This window comes from Rhamphochromis sp. 'chilingali' (assembly GCF_963969265.1).
Source record: "Rhamphochromis sp. 'chilingali' genome assembly, chromosome: 7".
NCBI lineage: Eukaryota > Metazoa > Chordata > Actinopteri > Cichliformes > Cichlidae > Rhamphochromis > Rhamphochromis sp. 'chilingali'.
Window position 1 is genome coordinate 13,621,361 of NC_137934.1, and position 15,451 is coordinate 13,636,811.

Here is a 15,451-nt window from a genome sequence, read left to right on the forward strand (position 1 = left end):
TTCTGATCCACAAAATATTTGAGACTGATATTATCACCAGACAATATTCAGAATCACATTTTATGCCCTTAAATCGACAGTCCTTCTTTGTTCTGTGTTAATCCAAGGCGAGAGTTGCTAGATATGTTTGCAAAGGTGACTCAGGGGGGATCCTTTTCCTTCTCTGTGTTGTGTGTCAAATTAAATGTGGGTCGTTGCAGATATGGGTCAGTGGTTCCTTTATGCACTGTAGCTATTCTAAGCGCTTGCTTTAGCTTTGTTTATCCTCCCTGCAGCATGTTGCTCACTCCTGCCTTGACGGTGCATCAAAGAGTTGTGAGTGTGTGGGTGGGTACAAGGGGCAGAAGGACCAGGTTAAAAATAGCACTTGACAACCTATGACAAGCCATTTTTATTGTATTAGCGCCTGCCCATAAACTCAGTGTTGTTGTCTGCATGGCCTCCAAACTACTAAGAATGCAGCACATTGAAAGCATGATTTAACCTCAAGCACATTTGCAAAGTGTGTGTGTGGACATGTAAATTGATCCAGGTACACAAAGATAATTTACATGAAGTAACCTTGCAAAGCTGCAGCTGGTAAGAGTGAGCTGAACGTACATCACCAAGAGTGGTAACTAACAGCAAGACATAAATTTTCTCTTGCAGCTGAGAAATTGCGGCTGTACTTGAATCAAAATACTGTCTAGTTTGATACCTGAAGGTGTTTTTTTTTTTATCCCAGTCACCTACCTCTCTGGGCCTAAACCAGCCTGGATCCGTGTGGCATTGTATCGCTGAGCTGCAGTTTCATGACCGTGTGAGCTTTGCCGGACGTAACGTTTTAATTCCCGGGATGAAACATTGTTACATGAGCGCTGAGTGTCCCCTACAAATCTTCGATAGTCCGCTTGCTGGCTCTCATTCTCTCCTTCTCGAAAGTGCTCATGCCCAAACCCCTCCATTCTTTGTCCAAGATCAGACTTGGAATAACAGATCCTTGCATTGAAATTCAACTTAATAATATCAGAGAAGATATCCAAGAGCTGAAAGCAACATGCAGGCCAAAACAGAGAAGATTGCTTTCTTTAAACCCCTCGATTTATATAAATGTCTTCACCCAAGTTCCGTAAAAGTTAGTGACTTCCAAATGCAAATTCTTCATTTGTTTCTTGATAATCTAATCTGAATTCCATTTTGTCTGCTCTGTTTACCCTGATGCTGCTCTCCAGTCAGGTTATGAAGCTACACATAGGTATTCCCACAGAGATAACAGAAAAACCCTTCTCAGTCTACACCATCTGTCTGTGAACAGGATGCACCTGCTTACAAAAAAGGCTCCAGCCACCTCTAGGCGTGTCAATAGAGGGCGTCACCTTGGAGATTCTCCCAGTGAGAGGGTGTTGCTGTGGAAATGCCAGGAACTGCACTTTGTTTTGGTGAGGCTGTTGTGCTCATGTCTTCGAAATCTTAGTGGAGGTTTTCAGTCATGAGAGAGGAGGGCAGTGGAAAAATGATGGAAGAGCACGGTAACAGCCCCATATTGTACTTATGTCTGGGATAAAGCAGTCATTGCCCTGAGCGTTGAATACAGGTTGAGTGAGTGAGTGGCACTGTCCTGCTGAGTGCTTCATGGAGCTCTCTTTATGTCTTGCCCGCTCTCTATGCACGGGTTAATCCTGCTTTCTATCAGCACGTCATGTTCACAAAGAGGATTTCAGAATTAGTCGGACCAGCTAGAGTGAACGTGCTCTGCAAAGAGAGCAACATATTCAAATCAAATTCAAATTTTATTTGCCACATACACAGTCATACACAGTACGATATGCAGTGAAATGCTTACACAACTGCTCGTGGCCTAAAGAAAAAAAAGGCTATGAATAAGATAGGAAATAAATATGAAAATTAAAAAGGGTAAATTTAACTGGGAAAGAATAAGATAAAATATATAAATTAAAGCTGAAAATAAAATAACTGTACAACAAAATACACAATACACAAATACACAGTATAGAAATATATAAGAATGTATGAAGAAATATAAATAAATATATATACAATAACAGCAGCTGTACAAGTATTAAATGGAAATGAAGAAATATAATGTCAAGTGTTGTGCAATCCACATTTCTGCAAAAACCACAAACACAAAGCAACATTTATGGAAATATTTGGCAAAGGCAGCTTAAATTTGCATTTCTTCGTGCTGGAAGGGTATGATTTTACAGCTTCTCCAGCTTTGTGACAACCTCACAGAAGGTAGTAGTTTGCATTCCAGAGATATCAGTCTGTATAAAAGCAACTCGGGTGTAATCATTCTCCTTACTACTCAAAGGCCGAGGTCAGACCAGCAATTTGAAACAACTTGTATTTCTACTTTAACACTGCAGAGCATTGATTGCAAAAGTTTAAGTGTTACATAATTGCTCTGAATTTCACTTTCAAGTCATAATCCTACATGGGTGCAAGTCCATTATGTTTGTCTTGTCATGTCAAATTGGTTGTTTATTGCAAAGCAAAGGGCAAATCTCAAATACATTTAGCATCATAACAGTCAGTCCAATCTAAATGTTGTTGTGCATTCAGTGAGACTTTTATAAAGCTTTTTTATTATTGACTTCAAGGAAAAAATACCAATAACATTAAAATAGCCACTTCTTTCCTAGGCATAACCTTATCCTGACATGACCACTTTAAACTGTGTGGTTTTTATCTTAGGTGGTCTTCTAATGCTAAACTCAAACCCCCTAAAATAGGTGGATAAATGTGTCACAGATGGCGATAAAAAGCATTTTCACAGGATTCTATTTAGCCCATGTTGCTTCAGTTGATTGGGGTTTGTTGGCATTCATATACACACAGCTTTCTTGAGGTCCTGCCACAGCATTTCAGTCAGGTTGAGATCTGGACATTGATTGCAACATGATGATTCTTCTATTTTTTAGTTATTCTGTTGTAGGCTGTCTACGGTGCTTAGATCATTGTTCTGCTGCATGCTACCCCCAAAATGACATGTACCAGTTCAACAAATGGCCTTTTATAATATAAGTTAAATATAAACTGGTTTCTAATCTGAATGAATTTGTGCATTGATCCCGCTTCCCTCTCTGAGAGCTCATTGCTTCTGTAGTGCCTGAAAGTTATCTAATCTGGTATTAAACGGTTAGTGTCACATGCAGGAGAACTAGAAGGATCACACTCTTAATTTCACATGTGCATGCCCTTAATTTGTCCCTCATAATTTGATTACATTTATTGTAATGGACATCATGTGAACAGTATGGGTAGTCATTGACTAGCTGTGATAAATCAGAGTCATAAGATTTAACACGTGAGTAACAAAAGAGCGCTCCTTGTAAGGCTAAGTTTGTATGTTTGAGTCTCTGCGGATGACATATTCCTTCAGATGATCTGAATTCATTTCAGTTAGAAGAAACTAAAATTAATGTTCTGAAAAGATAAATATAATGTCCATCAAAATGTTATTTTAACTTATCTTATTTTATCCAGGTGTTAGGAATCAAGCAATAAGACATAAAAGCGGACTTTTATTTTGTCCAGTAGGAAAAAGAACAAAGCAGTTACAATAACTGACTAAAAGAAGAAAATAAAAATACTAAAATGTACAAAACAGAAGTGATAATAAAGACAAATGGAAAGGTAAATGGGGGAAGATACTGTGCTTTCACCAGACACCAGGGGTTGGCAAATACATTTAAATACAAAAACTCTGAAAAAAATGTATCAAGTCATCTTTAAAAAGAAGAAAAAAGCTGAAATGTAAAATCAATAATCAAAAATATGAGTACATGTAAGTAAAAGCAAACCTAAGGGAGGGTTAATATGCAAACTTCAGCAAACTCAAACAAATGCAGAACCTCGACTTGACTAAATGAAATGTGGTGCCAATGTTAATAACTGCATACCTTCACCTTTTCCTGTACTGACATGCTGATATCTCTATTATGTTACAATATAATAAATTATATTAAAAAATAGACATACTAAAGTGTGGTAGCCCTATTACAGTATCATAACAGTAAAAGCACAAATTTAAACAATAAAATGAATAATAGCTGAATTATATTTAGCTGCTTCAGTAAGATGCCTTGGTACTATAAATACGCACTAACTGCAATAACATACTGTTTTACATCTGGATAGAATGGAAATATTGTTAATGTTATTAGTAACAACCCTGTTTTTCCCTCTATGGGAAGTTTACTGTAAAGATCCTTATTATTATGTAATACAACACTGTTGATTACATTTCTCACTGATATTCAGTGCCTAAGTCTTCAGGCCGTTCAATATTGCTTTGTTAACTGTAAAGTGCTGCCATCTAGTGAATCCAATGTGCAATTATTTCAGATGCCATCATTTCCTTAGCAAGGTTTGTCTTCCTGTGTTTCATGTGTTTTCTTACAGGTCTGTTTCTGTTGATTCAATGATATTCTTGCAGTGGGGAAATCAAAATCTTCTTCCAGTCCATAAATCCTAAAGATGATGGTTATAAAGTGAGTCAGCTGTAAGATGTTGTTAACCAACATAGTTACTTCCTCAATTTTTATGATGACCCAAATAAAATTGGATGAATTCTGCGTAAAACAACGAATAGCTTCTGATTCACAGTCTCGTCTGGTTCTTTTCCTCCCATTGTTTCATTGCTTTTACCAGATAGCCTTTCAGCATTTAGAGTAAACTCACCAGTGAGTCACAGAGCCACAATTTATTTAGCATTGTGCAAAAAAAGAAAAGAGAGAAAAAAACTACTTATGTAGTTAAGCTATGAAGGAAACAACCAATCAGTTATGGACTTTGTTGCCCTTTGTTTTAACTTTTTAATGATTGATTAAGGTTATGTGAAGTGAGGTATAAACTTTTTATGGCTTCTCAAATGAAGCATGACAGAAAAAGTTTGAGAAGCATTAGCAAGAAAACCGTACTGACCTCTAAAGAAATAAAACTGTATTAAACTGAGAGACAAAAGTCTAGGCTTTAAAAAGGAAGCCAGAATTATTTATTAACTGCATGTATGAGCAGCCTGAACCTTTCTACTTTTGCCAAGAAGTAAGAGAGAATACTAAACATGTGAAAAATATATGGAGTACATGTAGTGCCACACACTAAAAATCTGAGAGTCTAAACCGGTCATTATCTATTGTCATTCTTTTTAAACTAACAATCGGTTTCTATTAATATAGTTCCAAGTCAGTGCTCTCTTTACCAACTGTTACAACATAGAAGATCCCTTTTTACCTCAGTTCTTTGCATGCCCAAGCATCTACAAGCTGCTTAGACAACTCCAAACCTTTTTTTCAACTTTAGGAAATCATACGACTGGATTCAATGAACAGATATCATAATGAGATCAGCTCACAGGGAAAACTATTTTCAATGTTATTTGTGAAAGTACATATTTGTTTTAGTTACTGTGATATGTTGCTGGTTAACATACTCGAATGAATAGAAAAAGAGTACAACTGAAAGCTTAGACCATACAAAGTTCTGAGCTAAGATAGTGAAAAGTATGAAGTGACCTCGATATATGTTGCTCTACATATTTTTCTGGTATCTCATCTCAGTTTTAACATGAGCAAAGTGAAAAACCTCCTGATAAACTGGTCTAAACTCGTCCATCAAAGTGGTTGTGTAATAACCATTTTTAAAGTGGTTATTACTCAAGTCCTTTATAATTTCTCAGCTTGTGACTCAGTGAGCATGTAGTAAATAGATTGAGCAATGATTTCCCTTACATTTCCACATTGATCTAAGACATAAAGCCTCACCGTCTATAGGAGCCCTAAATGAAGAAATGAAAACATATGTTTGCTGTTTACGAAGAAGTTTAGTATCCTAATAAATGAATAAATAAATAAATACATAACTAATTAAACACATAACAATAAGAAAGTTGAGTGTTGAGTATACCGTAGGCTACATCAAGAAAATGTTATAATTAATACACTAAGAAAATGTCAGTATGAAAGGCCTAGATTTATTTTCTTTATAAAAGAGCACAAAATGGACATTTTAGGTTTTGTCACATTCCTGAATTTTTTGAGACACAGCTTTCACTTTTGTAAAACAGAGCCAGTCAAAATGGATGTCTGAATGTGCTGGACAAGAGTACAAGGAACTTGTGTGCAGTCCATACACAATCACTTTAAGGGTCAGCTAATTGCCAAATGTCAGCATGCTAACACACCATTCTTTAACCATCCTACAAGATGTTGGAAAGTACACATTAGGCTTTCCAAACATCAGCATTAGCCAGATAACTTTAGCATTTAAGTTACAGTAGTTAGCACTACTGTTAACAGCCACACAAGTTCTGTCCTTACACCGACATGATGACTTGGCTTTGGGAGGTTAACAAACTCATTTTTATTGTAACCCTAATTGTAGTATCTTGTTATACTTGGAAAGAGACTAGAAAATGTCACAAGTATAAATGGCTATGTTTATTAAGCAAATATACGCTCACTGGCCACTTTATTAGGTCCATCTTGCTAATACTGGGTTGAACCGCCTTTTGCCTTAATTCTTCATATTCAACAGTATATTCAGCTGGAAAGATTTTGTCCATATTAATATGATAGTGTCACAGTTGTTGGCTGTACTTCCATATGATTACAGTGTACTCATAGTCATGTTAAGAAAATTGACATATTAGAAGTTGGGTACACTGTAGTCATAAAGGAAGTCCTTGTCAAAACAATGCCGCTGGACACTTTTTGGGCACTTATTTTGCGTTATATAAATACCCATTTATTCAGTGCTCCTTCTTGATATAAAATTTGCATGTATAAAGTCACCAATCAAATCTTTTTTTCTTTTATTTTTTTAAGATACAAGCTTATTTAAAAATGCTTTAATTTTTTTCCCTTTGAAAGAAGTTGTTAGTTATGGTTTTACTGCTGTTAACAATGCTGTTATCCAGGCTAAGAAAGTTCCAGATGTACTAATAATTCAATAAATATTGAAAACATTTTGGCAGTCAAACTGAGACCTGAGCATTACAGCAACAAAAGCCAAGCATGTCCTGACAAAGTGAAAGCTCTCTGAGAAACACAAACCGGCAAATTAAAAAAAAGGTTTTGTTCTATAATGGAGACAGCTGCTTAAGGAGTTGAAGAGTAAAGCTCACTAAATAGTTTTGACATTTATCTTCGTACTTGCTTGTATAAGGAACCCATTTTTATCCAGCAAGCTAAAAAAAAGAAAAGAAAAGAAAGAAAAAAGAAAAACCAGACAGTGAATTCAAAGTACTTTCATCGAATAGAGGTGTTTTTCCCCCATGACATGTAAAGAAAATCTTGTGGTTACTGGATCAGAGTTAAAATTCATTAGCTTCTGCACAATGAGAAAAAGACTGCTCTCTCAGTGATGTTTGCTAGGATGTTTAATTTCTCGATAAGAACGTTTTCTCCATTTGAAGGAACAAAAGGTATTTAGAGTTTGGTGCACAAAGAACACCAAGTCCTAAAGAGTAGGACAGGTTGGATAACACACGTTAATGTGTTACCTAAAGAGGTAAGTATTATTTCTCAGTTGCAGTGAATAGATAGAAAATAAACTGTAGGAAACTAAACAGAAGAAAGAAGAAGAGAAATAACAATTTAACATAAACCAGTGACACGCTCCAGGGCCTGATCCACTCGGGCCTCCTTGGATGAGGGTGTCTAGTGATAATGGCCGGAACACCCGATGAATCCAAGGTCCACTACTGACGATGTGTCCCAAATTTAAAATGATAATATAGATCAGATCTCTAATCCCTAAACCTAACAAAGGAAGGAAAATGGCAGATTAGCCTGGGTAAAAGACCGAAAGTTGCGACACACAACGATGTGTGCTGCTGGCAAAGTTTCTGGGCTGCCTTTCCTCATAACAGCCGCCCCTCAAGAGTCTCTCCATCTAAAGCAATGCAGAATCAGGGACTGTAACATCTAGTCCTTTCTACTGAAAAAGGTGGTAGTACTGATGCCTCCTAGTAAGAAGATCCTTGGTTAGAATCCAGTCTGTTGGGGCAGCACCCTGGCTCTCTCCCTATGACTGAGATAGGCCCCAGCAACCAAGTTACCCTGGATAGACAGACAAAAATGAGGAGGTGATCTAGCAAGTAGCGGTGTGCGATTCAGCATATTTTGGTATCGATCCGATACCAAAATAAAAGCTGTGAACTGGTAAATACGGTCCAGTATTGCTGATACTGATACCGATACTTTTCAATAAATAAGGGGGATGCGTAATTGAATCGCTAAATCTCAATTAATTTTCATGACCTTAAGTGTTTTTTGTGATGTTTCCTTTTTTATTATTAAATAGTTAAAACCCAGGACATAATTAGGACAAAGTTTGTAATTAAAGAGAAAGTGCTTTATTATCTTTTTTTTCCAGAAAAATCGTAAATAAAAAGTGCACGCAAACCAGTAAACACATTAAAACAAACAAGAAATGTTGAGAAACTATAATACAAAAATTACAATTAAATTTCTCAAGAACAAAAACAACAACTGGTGAAAATATAAATAATATGTAAACAACTTAACAACCCCCAAAGCGTCTAAGTCACATCACGTGACGGCGCAACATCTAAACACGAGAGGGGGAGCAAAGTGTGCCCGCTCTGCGCTGACACAGGAGCGGCTACTCCGGCGACCTGGCTGTTTCGTCTTTGGCGAAACCAAAGCATTGGAAACAAGAGCGGAACTTAAAGTAAAGAATCGATCTCACCGGGCTAGTATCGATCTGATACCGTTACCGACTTGGTACAGATACAATCGATGTTTGGATCGATCCGCCCAGCAAGACAATAACTTAAAGCACACAGGGTAAATCAACAATAGTGCTGTGGCACTGTGTGCTCGTTGATCAAGGCATCCTAGAGATACTGAATCGGGAGGAATGGTTTCATGTCATAAAAAAATGTACACATGGTAAAATCTGAGCAATTTATAAAGTATCAAAATATTGTAACTGAACATGTGTAATAATGACATTTTTTTTTAAAAATGTACAGTGCTCTATTGTTACTCTAAAAGTAAGCATTTAAAGGTTCGGTCAAACAAAGATCAAATTAACCTCTTTTTGTTTTTATTGTAAAATAATGCTTGTTTTGGCATGTGATAAGCCAGGGTTGGATCTAACTCAAAAGCCAAGCACACCACACATTTACTGGCGAATGACTTGGTTGACAAGTCATTACCCACCTTGGTCAGTCCTCCTTTCTGCCTTTAATAATGATGCTGAATTACAAAATTACCTCGCTTTACGGACATGTGTTATCCACTATGACCTAAAACTAACTGAGCCAATAGAGTCACATGAAGGCCTTTACTAATTTGACACAGAAACTGAGCTAGTGGCTGATTCCTCCATTCATTATTTCATTACTGCAATAACTTGACATAGCGTCCTGCCGTGCCACAGCAAGAAGGAGTTCACAGCAAATTTGCTTCCATTGCATTCAACCTTTTGCCATTTCACACACTTCGTCAACTGATGTGTGAACATGTTTCAGCTGTTGGTGCTGGTGCAGGGCATACGAAGCATTTGTAAGATTTTAGAGCAGCAAAACTGAAAGCTAAAATCTGATATTGCCACTTCTTAGCCATGAAGACAGGCAGGATCTGGCATGTTGGGTTTCAAGCAGCAAATTCTTGGCATAGCAACCAGCCTCAATTTTGTAGACCTGCCACATAACCTTAGTTCATTTTGATGAATTGTGGTTGGAGTGGCTGGTTTGGTGGAACAGCACTGATGGATGCAGGTGTTCTTAAGGCGGCTGACCAGACTGACACCCAGGATTTGGCACAGGCACCTTATCTGTGAGATTCGAGCTTGTCCATGCCCTCATTTAGAAGGAGCCAGTACTTAGAGCCATACAGAAGTGTAGTAATAATGAGAGGTTTTCCAGTTGTGTGGCTTCTAAACACATGATGTGAACTTGTAAGCAATTTTGAATGATCATAGTGGAACTGTAGGGTCAAGTGAATTTGGTCCCTGTCACACAGGCCTAGACACTGGTCCACAACGATTGGTTTTTGGGGGAAAATGTATATTTCCTAACATTGGCAAGTTGGCACGCACTTTACCAACCTTTACTACTGCTTGTCAGGTAGTCCACTAAAAGAGAAAGTAAAAAAAGAGAGTTGCTACAAAGAGAGCAGCAACCAAAGCAATCATGAGGTTTTTGGTGCTGCACACTCTTTGCAACCGACCAGCAACAGCCAGCAACCTCCAAGAACCACTGCCAACAAATCTGGGAATGCATGTTTTTCCCCAGCAGCTGGTGGCTTCCCCAGCAAGCTAAAACCTTTTTAAGGTTTCTCACTTGACATTATGCACACATTGCTCAACTGATGTTCAAATATTAGATATGATACAACCAAAAACATTTTATTGATTGCATGGCTGCCTGTAGTTTTTCATGTTTGAAACTTACTATCTTTATCAAACTAAGTGTGATGCAGAGCAGAAACTACACCTTGGAGAACAGCTAGACAGATGTTGTAGACAAGTTTAATTTGGTCAACAATATGCTAAAGACCAACGCAATTACATTTGGATGCCAGTTTCTCTAGCGACAGGGTGTCACTGACAGTAGGGCTGCGTGACTCTTTATCAATCACTCTCCCAGCAACTACTGGAAATTAGTTGGGGAATCTTCATTTTCCCTCACAACTGGTTTGCCTGGTCTCTAAGCCCGAGTGTCACGATTCCAAAATGGCACATTTTTGCAAAACCTGAATGTAGTCAAGAATAATTAACAATTGCTGGTCATTAAAAAAAAAGAATTTAGCTTTAAGGAAATTAACCACAGTCCACACACTTAACTGTCATTTTTTCCCCCACTAGAAATCGTTTACAAATTTCCCATATCCTTATCAGATAATGTGTCAGTCGTGAACTGACTATCGACACAACAATTAGGCCGAAAGTGATTTGAGTGCTGTTAAAACAGGAAATTAATCAACAGCCTGGAAAACCCAGAACTCTCCTCTTCGTGACGTCGTCTATCATACCACAGCAGAGAGTGAGAGGGGGAGTCAGACCGTGCGGGCACAGCAGCGGGTTGGACGAAGAGTTCCTCACCTCGCACGAAGAAACACTGTGTGAATTAACAGACGGACAAAATAACCAAACTGGTTTCTTTGATGATCTGTGCCGTGCCGTGTCGTGCCCGCTGGAGAAACAGAGCCTGCACAGCTTCGAGAAACGAGAGAGAACAACGGTTTACAGATCGGTGGATATTCCGGTATGTTATCGTGCCATTAGAAACCATGTCCCAGTCTTTAAGAGCCTTTCGGTTAAAGTACCGACAAGCAGCATTTAATGTCTGTGTTTTATCGCATTGAAAGCCATGCGTCTTTCGCTTTCTGACTGTTGCCTTGAGTCGTCCCTTACTCTTTTATTTTTCACTTCTTTTAAGTAAATTTGAGCACAGTGAATAAGTGAAACTATTACATCCGCATTGAAAGTAACAGCTGCATCGTCGAAAATGTGTAGAGACGTAAGGACTTTAGATTATTCCTCAGGGTAAAATTGATTCTTCCAGAAGTTTGCAAACGCAGCACGAATTATCTTCCTGTTGATGTATGCCGGTGATTCAAGCTTCCTTCCTAGATCATTTCTTTCTAAAACAGAAGGCTTTTACTCGTTTACTGTGTCTTGTGGTGAATTTTGTACTGCGGTCATCGAGATATAAACAGTGATCAAAATGCACATGAACTGTTTCAAAATTCAGCTACCTGCTTGGCTTCAAAAATCTGTAGGCTGGTGACAAGCTATCTGTCAAACATGCATAGATCAATGCATGTTTTTGTTTAGGTTTTTTTTGCCTCAGCTTTTCTTACAAATCTTTTACCTGATTTTTTTCCCCTTTTTTTTAAAATCTGCTGTAGAATAGGATTACCAACTGTCCTTTTTTGCACTTATAGACTTATAAAAGCCTATATGACATTTTTTTTTAATTTCACCATTCATTAACCGCACAGAGAAGGCTTCGTTTAAATATGTTAAAGTTTTCTTTAAGCAAACAGTATTAAAGTTCTTCATGACTGGTCCAAGTGTCCTCTTTTTTTTTTTTTTTTGGAAATCTAAATATGGCCCCCCTGCTGTAGAATTAATGTTTGTCTGTCATCAAAATCTGAATATTTACTTCTCCTTTTGCAGGCAGCTCTTCCTCACAGAAACCATGGTGGCAGCCATCCTGAAAATGTATTTCTTTGGAACAGCACTTTCCGTCCTTGCAGTCCTTTATGAAATTGCGGACTCCGTTGGTGGTCTCATGCACGTGCAGGACCATCACTACTTACAGGAGCTGAACCAACAGACAGAGAGGGACATTTCTTCAAACAACTGGAGAGGGCGGCCCGTGACTAAAAACATTGGCTCATGAGAAGATCGTCATGTTGTAGTTTTTGGACATGTTCTGCAACTGTCTGGAAGGACATGGGATGTTCACTTATGTGGATTTATGGTCCAAATGGTTCTTTCTGTTTGGGCACTTTTTTGTAGCCCATTGTCTGCTGTCATGTCTTGTAGCAGCTATTGTGTAAAACCACTACTGAACACAGAACACATTCCTTGTGTTAAAAGTACACATTTTGTATATAATTTTCTAAGCAAAGTGAATGAAAACATTGGGGGATTTTTGATGAATGTCTTTGATGTGTGTAAGTTTATTGCAGCATGTAGAAGTCAGAGTACAAGGTGTGCGTTTCAGTTTGGTAGTGATCCAGCAACTGAACTTGGAGTCAAAAAGAGAAAAGCAGGCTGCCATAAAACTAACAGGTCTTAACAAAACATGACTTCTCTAGAAAATGAAAAAAAGAAAAAAACTTTCAGACTTCCAGCAAAAATTGCGCAACAAGCTCTCCACTGTGTAAAGATCTGTCTGCCTTTTTGTTGTGAGTAAGGTTTTGTGAATCAAATGTGTTGCGCGACAAAGCTGGGAAATGATCTGTAAAAGCTGAAAAGCACGACTCTGTGCAGGATTTCAACGTGAATAAAGGTAAAATGTTGTAAATAACATTTGTTCTTCTTATCAAGCGCAGATACCATCTCAGGCTTTTCAGGAGACAAAATCAGAAAATAGAAAGTGAACAGTGAATCACTGTTGGGAGCTAAATCAGAAAACCTCTGGTCACAGAAAAAAAAAATCTAAAAAGGAAATCATATTAATCAAAGAAACAGCATTTTGGGGGAATTTTAACGTGAATTATATAAGAGTTTTGTGGTTTACCACTTTATGATCTCTAGTTCTTTCAAGTGGACAAAATAACCATTGAAGCTTGAATGGTTTCACTGCACAAAAGACTTGGCTCTCAGTCTTTGATTATCCCAAGGGCTTTTAAAGTGTTTTTGGGAAGCAAACCCAAGCACAAATAAAACCAAGTCAGAGACAAGTCATTACAAAGAAGTTTTTTGTGTTTCTACACACCCTTAAGTTCACTTCTGTGGTTTCTGCTTCTGTACCCTAATAGGATATGGGATAATACATTTAAGACACTTTACCTTTAAACCTAATTGGAACCATGTATTATTCTACCTATTATAGAATTCAGTTCATTCATCCAACCATTTTCTTCCACTTTTCATGGGACAGGCCACGAGAGCAGCAGCCTAAGCAGCAAAGCCCACACCTCTCTCAGAGGAAAACTGAGGCCTTCCCAGGCCAGCAGAGAGATATAATCTCTCCAGCATGCCATGCGTCTGCCCCGGGACCTCCTTCAGGTGGAACATGCCACTCAGTTCAATTCAATTTTATTTACATAGCGCTAATTCATAACAACTTTTTCCTAAAGGCACATTATATTGTAAGGTACATTAAGCTACAATATTAGAAAGAAACTCCAGCAATCACAAAACTCCATTTCAGCAAGCATTTGGCGACAGAAGGAATGAAAATGTTTTATCCCTATTATCAGGAAGAAATCTTCAGGAAAAGCAGGCTCAGGGAGAGGAATCCACCTTCCGTAAAGACAAGAGAGGGAGGACAAAAGACACACTACAGGAAAGAGAGGCAGTGTGAAATAATTGCTAATGATTAAATATTGTGTTGTATAAACATGCATAGAAAGAAGAGATAAGACTGAAGTGCAAACACTTAGTGCATCATTGGGAAGCCCTCAGCAATCCAAACCTACTATAGCAATAATTAAGGCAGCATTCAGGAACATCTGATCAAGCCTTAACTATAGGCTTTAACATTAAAAAAAATATTAAGCCTTATTGTAAAGTAGAGAGTTTCTATCGCCTGAATCTGAACTGGGAGCTTTTAGAGCGAGCTGATAACAACGAATTACAATAGTCCCCCTGCAGAGATAAGTTCCTTGCCAAGTGTCTTAAGAAGCTCATTCATCATATCAGCAGTGGGATGGTTCTCTAATGTTATTGGGGTGGCACACCAAAAACTGAATTTCCAGTTTTATTATGCTGATATCAAATATACGTTACTTGAAAATGGCAAAAATGAGAGAAAGAAAAAAAATCATAAGCTTAGTTAATTCCCCGCTATTAAAGTTGATATCACTGAAAATAGGCACATATGAAAAGCGAAGAAGATTTTGAAATCCATAATAATCAGTTTTAATTGATTGATTGACTGGAAGTCCAGCCATCGCTTTAGATTTTCGGCAGAGCTAGGCTGAAGCAGATTAAGATTCACTCTCCCACAAAGCAAATTTTGGGTGGGTGGCCAGAGCCCCCCACTGACCACCCATTGGTGGCGCCCATACTTATTGCTGTCAGTTTTCCAATATCTCGAGTGCTTTTTCATTATAAGGGTTGTAGTTGTACCTAAAACCAAGTCATTAGAGGTGACTCATCATAAGATTATGTTTTGTGTTTTTAACTAATGTGCCACACTTCAGTTCTCACAAATTATTAGATATCTTGTTTTACCACTTCAGTGGTTTCGGTTTCCTACCCTTAAATGCATACAGCACCATTATAATTAATTTTCTTTACCTTTAATCCTAATTGAAACTATGTATTAATTCACTTTCTATATCTGTTAAGATGAAAGTTCCTGTAATAGTTCACATGGTGTCTTGGAAATAAAAAGGTATTCCAAAGGGAAAGCCTGTTACAGCTGCTTTCACCCCGCGGTGAAAGCACCTGTGTAATTCTGTGGCACCGCCCCCCGGCCAAAAAAACCCAGCCCTCTGATTCCTTAGATCTGACTTGTTCAGGACATGACTATGAGGTCGTAACAACTTAACTAATCATAGCCATAATTCCCTGAGGTATTTTGCCAGCATAGCCTATCATGTTCATACATGTAAATATGTAAGAAAGAATTGTGTATGTTTCTGTTATGTGTCCTGTGTACTGTTTGTTTGTATATGTGTCTTTCTGGCTGCTGTTTCAACCAAATTTCCCCTTGTGGGACAATTAAAGGATTATTCTATTCTATTCTACACATCTGAAAGCAACACAAGTGAATACATGTCGACCTCTT